At 33.7% G+C, this 15,179-nt stretch overlaps 1 protein-coding gene across 1 annotated transcript in view; it reads right to left on the reverse strand.

Moving 5' to 3' along the window:
- path (solute carrier family 36 member pathetic) overlaps nt 1-5,655 on the reverse strand; it is a 36,511-nt gene extending 30,856 nt beyond the window's left edge. The window contains exon 1 of the mRNA XM_090105192.1: nt 5,457-5,655. The gene's annotated coding sequence lies outside the window, so the exon portion shown is untranslated. The remainder of the gene's footprint in view (nt 1-5,456) is intronic.
- Between the last annotated feature and the right edge of the window lie 9,524 nt (nt 5,656-15,179).

Genomic DNA, 15,179 nt, shown 5'->3' on the forward strand with positions numbered 1-15,179 from the left:
AATGTAAAGCTTATGAACATACTTATTTAATAATGAATAGTTTATCCATGCTAGATATTTTATCATTTATGATGTCGGTTTCTACTTAGCACTGGTAAGCTCAGCATTGCCTAGGTTCCTATAATATACCTAAACCGCGAATCGCGATATCATTATTATGCTTTTCATTTTTATATCTAAATAACTTATTTATTAATACAATATTAGGTAGGTGTAGTAGGTACACATATTTTACGTTTATTTTTGGAACCGTAATCTACATGCGATAAGCTTTAAATAAATTTGTTGCGTGCAATACTTAATTAGTTCAATTCTTTATTAATTAATTTAAATTCTTAATTAATTAATTCAATTCTTTATTTGATAGTTTTACAATATGTTTTCACCCATCTGTTTCTTACGATTGATGTGGAACTCGAACAAATTAAGAATACATTTGCTTTACGTGTTACAAGAAAGTATAACGAATTGGAGTCGACGCGACGTCTCTCAACGTCATAACTACGCAGTATACACAAGTATACATGTGTTTACATAGACATATAGTTTCAACAGCACATTGTTCCATTCGCGTCACACCTACGCAAGGAAGACCCAACGGCTTAGCACGTTGGCAGAAAAAAATCACATAGTTGTATTCTAAAATTAGGTCAAAATTATCAAACGATTAATACAAGATTGATGTCTTCAATTTTCTGGATGAAAATTTCTGTGTCAATTATTATTTTGCACAATCAACGTTGTTTTCAAACATTTCTGAATTTATACTTCACAAATAAATAATAGCAGCGGGAGCAGTGGTGGCTCAGTGGTGAGACCTCGGACTTCGAATCGATAAGTCCGGGGTTCGAGACCAAGCGAGCGCGCAGGAAATAAATTGATTTTTCAATTTATTTGCGCATGTTGTAACATCACCACTGTTCGAACGGTGAAGGAAAACATCGTGACTCGTGAGGAAACCGACGAAGAATTAAAAAGTTCAACGACATGTGTGATGTGTCATCCGCCAACACGCACTTGGCCAGCGTGGTGGATTATGGCCTGTACCCTCATAGGAGGCCCGTGTCCCAGCAGTGGGAACGTATATGGGCTGATGATGATGAGGCGCGGCTTCAGCTGCGTTTTCAAAGGAAAACCCGCATAATTCCCGTTCCCGTGGGATTTCCGGGATACCTATCCTATGTGTCCAAGTTACCCTCTATATGTGTGCTAAATTTTATTGTAATCGGTTCAGTAGTATTTTCGTGAAAGAGACACACACATCCAAATAAACTTTCGCATTTATAATATTAGTAGGACAGAATAACTCCTAAGTACGTCTTTTGTATGATTGTATCTGTTATAATAGAAATATGTATACGTACACGCTGTTGTATTTCAGCTGGATAATGAATGATAAATAAAATGTAAATTAGGTATATTTAGAACAGTGATCAAACGTACAACGACCGTACTAACGATAGTATTCTTAATGTGGATATCTAAAAATAAACTACGAAAATTGAAAACATTTCAAGAATTCATAAATCGCCCATAAATCCGTCGTGTCCTCTATCGAAAACGTTCACTGCTTGAAAGAGTAAATCTATAAATAATATAAATCTCGTGTCACAATGTTTGTCCTCAATGATAAAATTCGCACACCATGTGTACTATTTATCGACTCGATATATCTACCATTTATCGAGAAAGGCTGGCTATACATATATCCTCACGCTAAGACCAACAGGAGCGGAGCAATGCGGGTAGTACCGTGGGGCACGGCTAGTGGAAAAATACAAATTAACGAGTGCCTCTTGAAACTGCCATTCAATATGAAACAGCTAGTGTTGACAATAATTGGTATTAACAATGCAAAAGTTTCGTGAATGGGTGAGCTGAGAATAAGTCGTATGTTTTAGTTTTCAATTAAAAGTTCGAATACTATATAATATTTTCATGCGAGTTAGTTTGTAGAGTTATAAACAATGTTTGGTTAATTAAGAATAGTGGTAAAAGTTATTTATTCAGTTCTGTAATGTTGTAGTCAGTAGTGGATAAATTAAATAATATTTTACAAGTATTTTTTCGTACCTTTGTAAGAACACCTATATAATCTTAATATATGTATATAAATCTCGTGTCACAATGTTTGTCCTCAATGGACTCCTAAACCACTTAACCGATTATAATAAAATTTGCACACCATGTGCAGTTCGATCCAACTTGAGAGATAGGATAGTTTAAACATATAGGTACCACGGGCGAAGCCGGGGCGGACCACTAGTTGTATGATATATAATATATTGGTTGTTATATGTATTTTTATATTTTATGATGACTACACTGTAGTTTATGAAAATTATAAATGCGATTGTTAATCGGTGGCTACACAACGAGGTGCCAAAATTTAACTAATAGTATTTAATTTATATTATCTGTGATATTTTTATTTTAATCAAAGGTGATTTAACGAAGCCTTGTAATCTATGCTACGGTTTTTCGAAGCATTTAACTACTACGTAATTATTGTGTCAACATACACACGCGTCGGTTATTGGCTATCTAATAACGAAATAATTTTTCAAATCGGACCAGTACTTCCCGAGATTAGCGCGTTCAAACAAACAAACTGTTCAGCTTTATAATAATAGTATAGATTAGTATATATATTAGTTGTAGTATATATATTACACTCATCCATCATAATATTATAATTTTAAATAATAATAGGCGTTAGGCACGCGTTGAAACTGTATCAAACTCCAATGTTGGTCAATATTGAACCAATCGTCTTATCACGCCCTAGTAAAATGTGCAAACAGTTATTGTATAGTATCTATAATAATACTAATCAATATGATAACGATGTTTCGAACAATTAAGAAAGAAGAATGGCTGGGATATTATATGCCTGTAGAAAATATTGTAGTTATATCTATATTTCTATCCTATCCTACCAATATTATAATTAATGCGAAAGTTTGTGGGGATGTGTGTGTGTTTGTTACTCTTTCACGCAAATACTAGTGAAATTTACCTTGCCACACTATTTTCATGACAATTTATTTATAAATTTATTGATAAATAAAAAAGAAAAAATGTTGTGTGGTTTTATGAAACCACGGTAAAAGTGAAACTACAAATTTATCGTATTTGTACGATAATTTATTATCGTACGGTTCGACCGTCACGCGACATGCGCTACACAGACCAAAAAGTTTGAGACGATGTAATAAAAGTTTTACTTTAAAAACCTAATAGTAATACCTAGTCAATAAATGTTAATATTCTATTAATATACAAAATAGGTATATATACAACATATTTTATAATCGATGATATCAATGGATCAATCTACAATTTATATAAGTACTTAAATGCTACATTTTTTTAGAATAAGATTGCAGATTATCACAATAAAATATGAAAATGAGTTTTTACAAGAATTTTCAATTCTGTATCATATTCCATTGTCATAAAGCACAAAACTAATAATAATTATAAAATAATTTGGTAAATCCAAAAGTGCACGCCTCATAATTTTTTTTTAATAATTATTTATTAATTATTATTTTTGTTTATTTAATAACAATTAAACCACATCGAATCAGACCCTGAAAAATGAAAGGGTTCTATTCCTGAGCATACTCAAGCGTAAGAGAAAAAAAAAGACTCGATTAGTAAAGTATTTCGGTCGCTATCGTGTTAACAAGAAAAAGGATCCGCACATACAGACACACGGACGTCCAAGACAGAACTTTTTTAAACTGTTTTTTAACTAGTTTAAATAACAAAAATGACATCAAAAATATCATGAATGTTAAAAATAGTGTTTTTTCTTAATATGTGTGTGTATGTATTATCTTACAAGTGCAATGTATGATACATAAAGACATTTTAAGTTTGAAAAATCAGATGTTTTGCGTGAAGTGACAGTAGTACCCACCTCAACGCTTCGCTTATGAGGCGTGCAATAGATGCCTATGTAGGTAGATACCTATCTTTTTTATACCAAGTTCCACAAAAAGTCTATGGTTCTCAATATTTACGCACATTTCTAATAACTGAATGAAGCAAGGTCAGATCGCGCGCCGGTTAAAAATAATTGAATGAATGAAATTGTCTGCTGAGATTAATAAATTATTCACACATAGTAAGTCAATGGTCGATAGCTATTGTTTATTGCTTCGTATAAATAAATCGCTAGAATTGTTCGAAAAGTAGAAAAAGTTAACAGTTTGTATACCTATTGTAATTTGTTTTTCACGATTCCACAGACACGATTTATCACTTTATGTAGGTACAAGTATAATATTTCGTAAAACATGAACCTCCTAAACAATAGAGCAATGACACAAATACCCTATATACTCCGTACCCTATATACTATGTATCGTAGGTATGTATATTCTTCATCATTTACAGTCTTTGATTCTTCAACCTATAAGAATAAAATTAAAAAAAAATAATTCATCATAACTAAGTACATACTTACATTTTATTAATTTATATTCATATTAACCAAGCATTTAAGTAACAGAATCGATTATTTATTATAATTATATTTTATTAAGTCAAATTCATTTAGGAGTTGTAAAAATTTTATCCATCGAACTAAAAAAAAACTAAATTTTAAAATACGTAAATTCAAATGAGCTTAGCACATTAATCTCAAAAAGTTCGTCTAATAAAATATTTTTTTGCTACCATTATTATAGACGACACAATATTCTCAAAGTTATTTGCAGGTACCCTTTCCAACCTTTTCAAATACACAATGTTGCCTTGTTTCTTTACACAGGCTCAGGTAAGTAAGAAGTGGTAACAAAAGCCCGGTTTCCTAAAACATTGATTACCTACAATACCCTTATTTTATAATTGTAAAATAAGACAATCGCATTATGAACATGACAGTTGTGAGTAAAAATGTAATACATAATTATACCGGTGACATTCATTAATTATTCATTACTCGCACGCAGGAATTAACAATTAGCAAGCAGTATGGGTTTACACTATAATATGTACCGGTTTCTTCCTGTGCGAATAAAAGAGTAAAAAACGAATGCAGTTTCCAATTCGTCTAGTAGGCGGGACTTTCGTAAGAATTTAGGCCGTAATTAAACACAGTTCAGTGATTAGCAGATAACGGACATCTAGTGACACAGAAACGAGAACATCGCTCATTGTTTTTTCGTAACTGTGATCCACATTCATAATTCCAATATAATAAATTCAAAAATGTACGCATCAGCCACGAAAACGCATAGCACACTTTAAATATTTAAATTCGATTTGCTATTAATACTCTGATAATAATATCTTTCTCATATAAAACAATATAATCTGACCATATGTAAACCACTGCGGTGCATATCATCTGAATAATTAAACGTTGCAACACTAGGAGTGACACATAACGATACAGTTATTTTTAAAAATTTCAATATAAATTAACATTTTTAAACACGTACCTTTTTACAGTCTACCAGGATTGTACGATGAGGCGTCGTAATAGTAATCAGCCGCGTAAATCTTTAGGTTATAATACTATGAACGAATCACTGAGCCACGTGTTTTTAAAAATAGCGAGAAATGCGCGACCGATACGTACGTTGGTTAAAATCGGAATGAGCGATGTTCGTTTGGTTAGCGTCGAGCGGGTAAGGAGCGCGGACCGCGGTACGAAAAGCGACAACTCGAGCAAGCGAGACCGATTGTTGCGTCATGTGAGAGTAGGGAGTGAATACAACGCGATGCATGTAACGTCAATACTATAACGCCTGAATGGTGTTGGAGAATGCCAGGCGCTTTTTATTACAACTCGCCTGAATCAAGAATACTTTTCGAGTCACTCTTTCAAAACTGTAGACTAGCATGACTAGTAGAATTGCCAAGTGAAACGAAAATCACACAACGCGCAGGCGCTGAATGTTAATTTGTAAATCATAGCATCATTATGATTTACAAATATCTTTATATATAAAAATGAATCGCAAAATGTATTGGTAAGCGCATAACTCGAGAACGGCTGAACCGATTTCGATAATTCTTTTTTTATTATATTCCTTGAAGTACGAGGATGGTTTTTATGTAGAGAAAACGTAAATATGTACCACGGGCGAAGCCGGGGCGGACCGCTGTCCGCTAGTACATAATACTTATAAATTGTTGATTGTGAAACTTTTTAACTGAGATAAAAAGAAAAGTTGAAAAGCTATATTTTTTTGTTTACAGTACGTTTCTATGGTTACTTGTAGGGCAATTTTATTGCAAAATATTATCGCATACCGGCCGCGGCGGGATGACCGGCCATAATCGTTACGTTTTGTAGTTTCAAATTCAATTTTATAAAAGTTGATTCAATTTACGGTCCTGTAGATATGTAAATGATTAAATACACGTTTAATTATTTTAATTATCTCCTTAAACTCGAATTTTACTACATGTCTACACTTAAAAATCATGATGAGTATGTATTTTTACCTTTGTCTCAGTTGGCACAGCTTAAACTAGGACAATATAAATAGACTTGGTGAATAATATTAAAAATGTATTTTTAGCCTATACCTGTTTCTGAATTTCTAAACTGCAGCTGCATAATCCTAGGGACTGTGCTACCTGTATTGTTAAATCGTGGGGTTAATAGTTCACACAAGTGCCCCTAAAACATTACTCTTTCTACTCTTTCCCTTGTGCTAATAGAATCGAAAAAACTTCCCCAACGAATGAAATTTTAATGAACTGAAAGCCCTCTTTCAAATACTTTGAGAATCACTGCATTGTTTGGTATTATTACCACAGTATTACAATATTATTGTAATACTCTGTTATTACTATATTCAGTTTTTACAAGTAGATTGTTTTTTTTTATCTACATATAAATATTACTACAAATATAAAAATTAAAAAGTAATAAAGAAGAATAGATTATTTTAGCATCAATCATTTTAAAGAAATTTTCAGTCGTTGATCCATTTTTACATTTAATAATTATTAATTTTCGTTATTTCATAATCTTCTTATATATAAAAATGAATCGCAAAATGTGTTGGTAAGCGCATAACTCGAGAACGGCTGAACCGATTTCGATAATTCTTTTTTTATTATATTCCTTGAAGTACGAGGATGGTTTTTACGTAGAGAAAACGTAAATATGTACCACGGGCGAAGCCGGGGCGGACCGCTAGTCTTCTTATATATAAAAATGAATCGCAATATGTGTTGGTAAGCGCATAACTCGAGAACGGCTGAACCGATTTCGATAATTCTTTTTTTATTATATTCCTTGAAGTACGAGGATGGTTTTTATGTAGTGAAAACGTAAATACGTACCACGGGCGAAGCCGGGGCGGACCGCTAGTATTATAATAATTATATGTAATTTTTAAAAATTGTGGATTTTAATATTGTATATGTAATACAAACCAATAAATAGGATTCATAATATCAATTAACTCCTTATCAATCGTCGTGAAGACCTATCAAACTTTTAAAAAGCTTTGGCACAAATCTTATCGTGACGTGTACAGTCGCAGGTATAAGTATCGTCGAACCAGTTGTTCTGAATGTGATGTAACTGGACACACCCCAATAATACAGTTAGGTTAGTTTTACGGCGAAGGCCAATAATTACCGGCTGACGCAATCTTGCAGAAGGTTACCGTTAACATTCGCGCTCGCGCTGCTTTGCGAGCGTCTACAGGTATAGTGGAGAATTGGAGATGGATATGTTGAGAACCGCTGCACCGATTTTGATAGTTTTTGGAGTACGGTTATGTGTACAGGACGGTTGTATTTCTGGTTTGATGTGGTATAGTGGTTCTTTAAATTTTGAATTAGGATTAATATAAATTTTGTTAACATTATAAACAAGACGTAACTACACCTTGAGATGTTTTATTTATAACCACTTCCAAATTTCTTATAAAATAATACAACTTTATATTTTAAGTTTGACTTTAAAAAAGTACGGTCCATAGAAATCTAAATAACAAGACACATAGAAGTGCTCTAATATCATAATTCGTATGAAAACCGCTGTCGCCAAAATCAACACATTCAAACCGAAAGCTAAACAGTACACACAAGTAAACTATGCCTTTTATTGGACAGCTTGATTTTAGTGAAAACTAACTTATCTATTAAATTAAGCTTTTGAATATGTATCCTAACGCACGAATTTACGGTTTATTTTAGAATAACATCCCTAAGTATATGAGACTTTTTGCTCCAATACGAACAAACGTGATAATAAGAATGGTCGAATGTGTCATTCATTGTTATTTCGATTACTATGGTGACACTCGTAATACTTGTAAATATTCCATAATTTTAAGGAAAAACGGCATTATTTCTAAAAAAATATATTTTCCGATGAAATATTATTCCTTTATAAGTATAATTACAACTTGTGGAAGAATTTCCGCAATGGGAATTGCTGAAACACACCATGTATACACTCATACGTCTCCAGAGCAACTGAACAGTGACGAATGCACTGGTGATGTGCAAATCACCTGAGTGGCGACAAGGTCACGCACGCTTACGACTTCTAGTGTCTTGTTATTTAGATTTCTATGGTACGGTCTAACTATAGTAGAGCCATTTTAATAGGCAACATTTGACAGTTCAACAAAATTCAACAACGTAACCTAGTAACGACAACATAGAATAACATGATATTTCGTTTTGTTAGAACTGCACATTTGCTTAACTTTTGCACGCCTCATAAGCGAAGCGTTGAGGTGGGTACTACTGTCACTTCGCGCAAAACATCTGATTTTTCAAACTTAAAATGTTTTTATGTATCATACATTGCACTTGTAAGATAATACATACACACACATATTAAGAAAAAACACTATTTTTAACGTTCATGATATTTTTGATGTCATTTTTGTTATTTAAACTAGTTAAAAAACAGTTTAAAAAAGTTCTGTCCTGGACGTCCGTGTGTCTGTATGTGCGGATCCTTTTTCTTGTTAACACGATAGCGACCGAAATACTTTACTAATCGAGTCTTTTTTTTTCTCTTACGCTTGAGTATGCTCAGGAATAGAACCCTTTCATTTTTCAGGGTCTGATTCGATGTGGTTTAATTGTTATTAAATAAACAAAAATAATAATTAATAAATATTTATTAAAAAAAAATTATGAGGCGTGCACTTTTGGATTTTCCAAATTATTTTCAATTACGACCACATATTTATAATAATAATGACCGATACAAGTAATTTTAATATTTCATTTTACTGATAAACTATTCTAAACATAATAAACAATTTCTGAATTGAAGAACTGACGTCGCTACAATTTTGTGTCAATAAACCTTTTTTCTTTTTAAATACCAGAGACGTTACTCTAAAAATCGAAATCTGACATCTAGAATCGAATGCATTGATTACTTGTGAATAAAAATCATCATAAATTAATAAATTCGATTGACAAATGTTTCAAATCCGTATCGATTAATTCACTTTAATCGATGTTTTTAAGCAGGTTACCTCTCTTCGAAGATAAAATTGATAGACGTCAAATGTTGCCTATTAAATTGGCTCCACCATTGATAGTCCCTTGAAAAGTTACATTTGGGCTCGCGTTTTTCAGAGGACGCAATTTTATTTTTTTGATGTGTAGGGGGGGGGGGGTCAGTGTGAAGCTATCGCCAAGTTTGTGAGGTCGCCACCCTTGTCCCACGGCCGCCATCTTGAAAATAGCGGTTGAAATGGTTTTTACGATATATCTCTTATACTATTTATCCGATAAAAAAAAATTGTTATTTGTTGCAAATTTTTTGTTGTAGAACTATAAATAAAAAAGTTATAAGTGAAAATGTTCAATAGAGAGTTATTTATATTTTTCAATAAAACTTTTTTTATCATTTTACGAAGAAATGATATCAGACCATTTTTGTAGATTGTTTTTCGAGGAACAACTTTTATTTACAACATTTTTTCATTACGTCAATAGCTAAGGTTTTACAGCGCTCCGAAGTGAGTACTATTTTTCAGTGCTATGGCATTTGCGATGGCATTTGCGATGGCATTTGCGATGGAATTCGCGATGGCATTTGCGATGTTGCGATGGCATTTACGATGTTGCGATGGTATTTGCGATGGCATTTGCGATGGCATTTGCGATGTTGCGATGGTATTTGCGATGGCATTTGCTATGGCATTTGCGATGGCATTTGCGATGGCATTTGCGATGGCATTTGCAATGGAATTTGCGATAGCATTTGCGATGGTATTTGCGATAGCATTTGCGATGGTATTTGCATCTGTTCACGAACTCTTCGCGCGCGCGCACCCAGTTTTATTTGCTCCGTATACTTATTAAAATAAGAGTGGTATTTAACAGTTTAATTTACAAGAGTTGCATATTATCTTAAAGCTTGTGATGTGATCCACGTATTAGTGTTAAAATAACATCTTTACTACAGTAAATACGTGAGTAATCATTTAAAAACTTTTTAAACCGTTTAAAAATTGAGTGGACTAATGTGCGACATCCAAACCGGTTCATTGACTGTATTGTCCCTCCCGCTTGCTTGTGCACTTATTGCCGCATCTAATTAATTGTCGCTCCTTTTCGCACAACGACCTTGCAAACCCGTTCACCTTCAACAGCTTGGACGACTAACGGTAACAGTGCTTCGCCTAGCAATGAATTGAAGCGTATTGCTGCATTGTATTATTCAGTAATAATAGATAATTATTGTACCTACGCAATAAAAATAAATGAAATTTTGTAATTTTTGCTGGGAATTGATTTGAAAAAGTTGCTTGACCTCTTGCTTATTATTTATATAAAACATCAGTCATACTTATTAAATATGAATAATAACTCAAGTTGGGGTTGCTGTATTCCTAAAGATGAGGAAGGCGAGAGTTATATGTTGTGCCAAAAGTGTAATAAAAAATATCACTATGCATGCATGTCTCTAGATGAGAGTTTATTGAACTCTGAGATGAAAGCCGTTTGGAGCTGCCCCGATTGCGTAAGAGCTTTGCCAAAAAGTTCTAAAAACGATAACACGCCTATCCGTAATATATCCACCACTAGAGGTAGTAAAAGGCAGGCACTTAATTCTCCTCCTATGGACTTAAATAACTCACTCACACGTGATCTCGTGAGGGAAGTGGTCGATGAAGCAATAAAAATGAACTTGAAAGAAATTCTATCTAATATAAATGATAACATAAGGGCTGCTATTACAAAGGAATTTAAACCAATTAAGGAGGAACTATCTCAACTCAAGGATTCTATGAACTTCTTTAATAATGCATACGAAGAATTTAAAAATGACATGGAACTATATAAAAGCAAGATTTCAGCATTAGAAAAGCAAAATGTGAATTTGATTAATACTGTTGATGATCTACAGTCGAGAATAAGTCAATCGGAACAGCAGCTACGTCAGAATAATGTTGAACTACAGTGCGTTCCGGAGCGAAACAATGAAGATCTGTGCAAAATAGTCAGTAATTTGTGTAAAACGGTTAAATCTAACCTGAACGAAAAAGATATCCTCAATTGCACACGCACTGCTAAAGTCAACAGAACTAGCAATAGACCACGCTCAATAATAGTTCATTTAACATCGGTTAAGATTCGCGATGATTTACTCGCCTCAATAGCAAAGTTCAATAAATCGAACCCACAAAATAAATTAAATAGCTCACATCTCGGCGTCTCAGGCAATTCCTGTCCAATCTTTGTCAGCGAACATCTGTCCCCCGCTAACAAGGCGCTACATGCGGCTACAAGGATTAGAGCGAAGGAAATAGGTTACAGATATGTTTGGATTCGAAATGGTAGAATTTACATGAGGAAAAATGATGGCTCCAATTACATAATCGTTAAAAGCTTGGAAGTGTTAAAGAAAATTAATTAATTTCTTACAGTGCGTGTGTGTGTATATAGACCATAATTATTAATAATGTTGAATTTATACTACCAAAATACGCGTGGTTTAAGAACTAAAACTCACGCTTTTTCTAGACAAGTTTTGTGTAACGGTTTTGACGTAATAGTTCTAACTGAGACTTGGCTGAACAGTTCTGTGCTCAGTAGTGAATTGTTTGACTCTAGATACATTGTTTACAGGCGAGACAGAGGTGACTCTACAAATTGCAAACGTGATGGTGGTGGAGTCTTGATAGCAGTTTCTACTAAAATTATCTCTAAACCAATTTTTTTTGAACATTCATCTCTAGAAAGCTTTTGGGTGATTATTGATACACCCACATTCAAATCCTTTCCACCGCATCAGTTGGCAATTTGCGTCACTTACTTGCCTCCACCAGTTAATCGCACGTTATTGGACCAATTTCTGAACGATTGTAACAAATTTCTGGAGGTGTACCGCCCCAGTCATTACTGTATAATAGGTGACTTTAATTTAAGTAACTTTAATTGGAGTATGTTGGGGGATGAAACAGCCGAATTAAAAATTCCTAGTTTATATCAACCGTTAGTAGATTTTATTTATTTGAATAATTTGAAACAACATAACCATGTTTATAATACATCTAACCGTATTCTAGATTTAGTCTTGTCTAACATAAATTCTTGCATTGTATCTGAGTCTCTGGACCCCTTAAGTACTATAGATGTTTTACACCCCCCTTTAGATATTGACATTTCGTTTAATCGGGAATCGAATCTCATATATAATAAAGAAACAGCTTATTTCAATTTTCATAAAGCTAACTACGAAATCATATCTAAACTGCTAGGTGAATGCAATTGGAAAGATTTATTTGCAAATTCTCGGACTGTGGACGATATGGTTGAGGTCTTTTATACGGTATTAAATCAAATTATTGTTGATAATGTACCAAAACGCAAACTTAAATCTAAAAAGTTTCCTCCATGGTTTGATTATAGTTTAAAACGCAGTTTAAATGAAAAACATCGTGTAAGACGTAGGTACAAAATCTTTAAAAATCCACGTGATGAGTTGCAGCTTAAATTGCTCAGTTCGAGATGCGAAAAGCTAGCAAAAGATAACTATTCCCGCTACATGAAAGATCTGGAAAATAAATTTCAAAGTAACCCTAAGCTTTTCTGGTCCTACATCAAATCAAAAAGGGGCGGCAGCAGCTCCTATCCTGCATCCATGACAAATGGATCAATAACCACCTCAGATGGAAATCTTATTTGTGAGCTGTTTTCTAACTTCTTTGCATCAGTTTATACAAGTGATGACAATACATTGCACGACGATGATATCGATAGTGAATATAATAAAAAAAGTGCTGCTTCTAGTATTCTTCACCAATTAGGAAATAATAATTTACATCTAAATATCCCCACTCTGAATTATCGGACGGTTCTAAGAAAATTGAAGAGTCTAGATAAACGGAAGGGAGCAGGTCCCGACGGAATACCTCCAGTGTTCATTGTGGAGTGTGCGGAGCAGTTGGCATGGCCCGTCTTAAATATATACAACAAATCACTGTCTTCAGGTGTATTTCCAACTAAATGGAAGTTTGCTAAAGTCGTTCCAATACATAAAACTGGTTCTTCCGAATTAATCAAGAACTACAGACCCATATCCATATTGTCATCCTTCGGTAAAATATTGGAATGCTTAATTTGCCCATTATTGCAGAACCATCTCAAGCAATTCTTTAGTTTTAGTCAACACGGATTCTTGCCATCTCGGTCCACTATGACTAACTTAGTGGATTTTTGTGAAAGTCTGTCTAGTTCCCTAGATCACAATGGGCAAGTCGATGTTATTTATACCGATTTCAGTAAAGCTTTTGACAAGGTTTCACACATACTATTATTGAAAAAGTTACACATATATGGAATCTCAGGTCAGTTCTTACAATGGTTTAATTCTTACTTGTCCAAGCGGAGTTTTTATGTAGTTGTCAATGGCTTTCGCTCTACAATACACAATATTAATTCTGGGGTTCCTCAAGGATCGCATTTAGGCCCAATATTATTTAACACCTTCGTTAACGATATACCTGACCTGTTATCTTTCTCAGAAAGTTTTATGTACGCTGAAGATCTTAAGTTTTGCAGAACAATCAACTCAATCGATGATTGTTACAAACTACAAAGTGACATAGACAAGCTTGTTGATTGGTGCAACTGTAATAAAATGGACCTTAATCCTAAAAAATGCTTCTTAGTAAGATTTTCACGCAAGATAAATCTGATACGCCACAATTATCTTATAAAATCTGAGATTGTCCAAGAGCAAGAGCAAATAAGAGACTTAGGTATCATTTTCGATAATAAATTAACTTTCGTCCCACATATGCACCATATTGTTACACGTGCGGCCAAAATTTTGGGCTTTTTGATTCGCAACATGAAAGGTCTACAAAACGCTACATCAAAGATATCTTTATTTAACAGCCTAGTCCGTAGCATTTTGGAATATGGCTCCGTGGTCTGGAGACCACACTATGCGTGTCATTCCTTACGTGTGGAAAGGATCCAAAGAAGATTTTTATTGCACCTAGTCTTTACAAGTGGTAAATCAAAGAAACAGCTACCGTCTTATAAAAAACAACTTTCTTTTTTTAAAATGACTTCTTTGGATAATCGTAGAGTTATGCTAGACGTCCTTTTTGTATCAAAATTGTTTAATAACAAAATCGATTGTCCTCAAATACTGCAAAGACTCAACATAAGAGTGCCTTCTAGGTACCCACGTAAGGTTTTGCTACCACTCTGTCCTCCTCTTCGCAGAACTGTCTCGGGCCGTAATTCTCCAGTTCCAAGATTTTGTAATACTATTAATAAACACTGTGAGCTTTTCGACATTTTTTCGGACTCCCCCAGCAAACTCCGTAAAATTTTTCAAGATTTTTGTTTTAATGGATGATGTTTAACTGTATATGCATATTTTTTTTCTGTTTTTATTAATTTTCTTTTTTTTATGTACTTAAAAAATAAACTGGTTTAACGTTTTTGCATGCTGTGTTTGCCAGTAAGTGTTTGTTACATTAACCATGTTTGTTTATTTTGTGTATCTAAACTTTTGTAAAAATGTAAAAATGTAAACAAACGTTGGTAAACCAATAAATAAATAAATAAATAAATAAATAAATGGCATTTGCGATGGCATTTGCAATGGCATTTGCGATTTGATTGAATTTAAAAGGTCGCATAAAGGTCGCATTTTCTGTGTCGACTGTCGACTTTCGAGATTCGAGTGTGAATTT

Source organism: Colias eurytheme, chromosome 1 (genome assembly GCF_061535395.1).
Source record: "Colias eurytheme isolate Ceu_HAF_F1 chromosome 1, ilColEury1 Martin Lab GWU primary, whole genome shotgun sequence".
NCBI classification, from domain to species: domain Eukaryota; kingdom Metazoa; phylum Arthropoda; class Insecta; order Lepidoptera; family Pieridae; genus Colias; species Colias eurytheme.